This window comes from Chlorocebus sabaeus, chromosome 21 (assembly GCF_047675955.1).
Source record: "Chlorocebus sabaeus isolate Y175 chromosome 21, mChlSab1.0.hap1, whole genome shotgun sequence".
Taxonomy (NCBI): domain Eukaryota; kingdom Metazoa; phylum Chordata; class Mammalia; order Primates; family Cercopithecidae; genus Chlorocebus; species Chlorocebus sabaeus.
Genome location: NC_132924.1, coordinates 1387158 through 1391362, shown reverse-complemented (window position 1 = coordinate 1391362; position 4205 = coordinate 1387158).

Here is a 4205-nt window from a genome sequence, read left to right as displayed (position 1 = left end):
TGGGAAGAGCAGACACTAGAGACCACTGGGTTGGGGGAGGGAGTGGGCCAAGGACTGAAAACCTATCTGTTGGGTATTATGCTCACTGCTTGGCTGATGGGATCAATCCTACCCTAAACCTCAACATCATGCAATCACCCATGTAACAAACCTGCACATGTAGCCCTTGAACCTACGAGTTGAAGTTTTAATAAAATCAAATATTTCCTCTTTATGGATGCCTAGTCATAGTTGAAAACTGTAGGTATCTAGAAGGATTCCATAGTGAACTACGTTTATCCAAGACTTTTTAGGTTAATGTGTTTTTAAATTTTTGTTTTGCAATTTTATATGTCGATATCTCATGGTTTAGGATAGGCTAACTCATTTTAGTTAATTGTATTTTTGTTTTAATTTATATATTATAATTCCGTATGACAATATTCAACTTCATACATTTTAAACCAGTGTATAGCAAAAGTCAAATATGAATCAGCCATACATCTGTTGCCACTATAATTATCTTTCTTTATCTTCATGTTTGTTTGCCTGTATAAATATTAGCCACATTTTAAAAATAATTTGTATATAATTGTTATTTTGGTTGGTGATAGATGGTTATTTTCTCTTGCATCAATGAGTAGTTGTGGAAATTGTCTTAATTTCCACACCTGTTTATTGGTGAATATGTATGATCTTGGTGTGAGAGAAACATTTTGTGATTTGGAGGTATGTTTTGAAAAGCTTCCTAACTCTATCTATTGTACATTTATTTATTTTTATTTGTGAAAAATACACACCAAAATGTACAATCTTAAATACTTCAAATTATGTAGTTCAGTTTATATAACATGTAATGACACTGTTAGCAACATATATGTAGAATGTTTTCTATTTTTATGTTATTTCATTGAGACAGAGTCTCTCTTGTCACCCAGGCTGGAGTGCAGTGGTGGAATCGTGGCTCACTGCAATCTCCCCGGTTCAAGCTATTCTCCTGGCTAGCCTCCTGAGTAGCTGGGATTAAGGTGTGTGCCACCATGCCTGGCTAATTTTTGTAGTTTTAGTAGAGATGAGATTTTACCATGTTGGTTAGGCTGGTCTTGAACTCCCAACCTCATGTGATCTGCCTGCCTTGGCCTCCAAAGTGCTGGGATTACAGGCGTGAGCCACCGTGCCCAGCTTAGAATGTTAGTATCTTGTGAAACTAATACACGGTCCACATGAATCCTGTTTCCCATTGCCTGGCCCTTTCCAAACATTATTCTATTTTCTCTTTTTAATAGTGTTACTACTTTAGATACCCCATATAAGTGGATTCATATAGTATTTGTCTTTGTCTGGCTGGCTTATTAAATTTAACATAATGTCATCAAGATTTATGTTTATGGTAGATGTTAGAAGATTTCTTGTTTGCTTTGAAAGCTGAATTATATTCCATTATTTTTACATACCAAATTATATTTGTCCATTCATTTGGTGAGGGAAGTTTGGGTTGCTTTTACCTATTGGCTTTTGTGAATAATGCCACAATAAATGGTGTTAATAACTCATTTGGCCATACATATGAGAGTTTTTATCTGTGCTGTATTCTGTTTTGTTCGTGTGGGGTTTTCTTTTATGCCAGTACCAAAGTGCTTTGATTACCCTACCTTTGTTTTGTATTTTGAAATCATTAAGCACGATGCCTCCAATATTGTTTTCCTTTTTTAAATAGTCAGACTTTTTGTGGGTTCTTGATATTCCATATGATTTCGGAGTTGTTTTCCTATGTTTGGGAAAGTGAAGTTTGGAATTTGAAAGGGATTGTATTGAATGTGTAAGCAGATCACTTTGGTCAGTATGGCCATCTTCACAGTATTCAGTCTTCCAACCTTTGAACAAGAGCATTCTTAAGAGTGTATTGTTTAATTTTCATATTTTGTGACTTTTTTTGTCTTTCCTTCTGTTAATTATTTTTAGTTTCATTCAATTTGGCCAAAAATAATAGCATGTAATATTCAAGTTTAAAAACAAATTAAGGCTTGTTTTTTGAGATAACAGGTGTTGTATCCAGGAGAATTTTCTTTTCTTTTTTTTTTTTTAATTTATTTATTATTATTAAACTTCAAGTTGTAGGGTACATGTGCACAACGTGCAGGTTTGCTACATATGTATACTTGTGCCATGTTGGTGTGCTGCACCCATCAACTCGTCATTTACATCAGGTATAACTCCCAATGCAATCCCTCCCCCCTCCCCCCTCCCCATGATAGGCCCCGGTGTGATGTTCCCCTTCCCGAGTCCAAGTGATCTCATTGTTCAGTTCCCACCTACGAGTGAGAACATGCGGTGTTTGGTTTTCTGTTCTTGTGATAGTTTGCTAAGAATGATGGTTTCCAGCTGCATCCATGTCCCTACAAAGGACACAAACTCATCCTTTTTTATGGCTGCATAGTATTCCATGGTGTATATGTGCCACATTTTCTTAATCCAATCTGTCACTGATGGACATTTGGGTTGATTCCAAGTCTTTGCTATTGTGAATAGTGCTGCAATAAACATACGTGTGCATGTGTCCTTATAGCAGCATAATTTATAATCCTTTGGGTATATACCCAGTAATGGGATGGCTGGGTCATATGGTACATCTAGTTCTAGATCCTTGAGGAATCGCCATACTGTTTTCCATAATGGTTGAACTAGTTTACACTCCCACCAACAGTGTAAAAGTGTTCCTATTTCTCCAGGAGAATTTTCTTATAAGCTATTGAAAAGATTGTGGATTCTGCTATTGTGTGGTGTGTTCTGTATGTGTCTTTTAGGTGTAATTGTTTTACTTTGCTTTCAAGTCCTTTGTTCCCTTATTAATGTTCTGTCATGCTTTATTATTCATTACTGAAAGTATTGAAGTACTCTCCCACTGTTATATTACTTCATTTCTGTTAATGCTTACTTTATATATTTGGGAACCCTGATAGGAGATATAAATAGGTTCCCAGTGAACGAACCATTTTATTTTAATGTAATGTCCTTGTTTGTCTCTTGTGAGTTTTGACTTAAACTATATTTTATAAAATATGACAGCTTTTGACTTAATAGAATTAGTTCTCCACCTCTCATTTGGTTAATATTTGCATGGAATGTCTTTTCCATCCTGCCACTTTCAGTCTATTTTCATCATTAGATCTGAGGTGAGCCTCTTGGAGACATTACATAGGTGGATTTTGTTTTCTAAATTAAAAACAATCCCTTTTTTAAATGTATTTCTTTTGATTGGGAAATTTAGTCCATGAATATTTTAATACTTTTCTGAAAGAAAATGACTTGCAATTACCATTTTATTGTTTTATTTGACTCTTGTAGCTATTTTGTCCCTATTTACTTTGTATTCCTTTATATCTTATTGATATTTGTAGTGACATGCTTTGCTTTTTTATTTTCTATTGCGTATCTGCATTTTCTTTATGGTTACCATTTAAATTACATAAAATCTCTTAAAGTTACAACTGTATATTTTAAACTGGTAACAACTTGCACTCAGTTGCACACAGAAATCTTTGCTTATTACATCTGTGCTCAAATTACGGTATCACTGGGTATATCACATATTAAAGGATGTTTTAGTTTTCATGATGTCTTTCAAATTTTAAAGCACAATTGTTATATAATTATTATAATACTACAAAGTTTTATTTTTGTGTATGTACATATTTTCCCAGAGAGTTGTGTATTTTTTTTTTTTTGAGATGGAGTCTCGCTGTCTCACCCAGGCTGGAGTGCAGTGGTGCGATCTCGACTCTCTGCAAGCTCTGCCTCCCAGATTCACGCGATTCTCCTGCTTCAGCCCCCGAGTAGCTGGGACCACAGGGGCCCGCCACCATTCAGAGGTAATTTTTTGTATTTTTAGTAGAGGCAGGGTTTCACCGTGTTAGCCAGGATGGTCTCAATCTCCTGACCTCGTGATCCAGCCACCTCAGCCTCCAAAAGTGCTGGGATTACAGGCGTGAGCCACCATGCCTGGCCAAGTTGCGTATTTTTGTATGATTTGGTTTGTTTTCTTCATTTTAAATTTTCAATGGGAAAGGCTTCTTTTTGCATTTCTTGTAGGACAGTTATACTGGTGATGTACTTTCTCAGCATTTAGTTATCTTGGAAAATGTTTATTGTTTCAAATTTTTTAGGACAGTTTTGTTAGAAGTTTTTTTCCTTCAGCACTTGGACTGTATAACCAAAGCCCCTCTTGT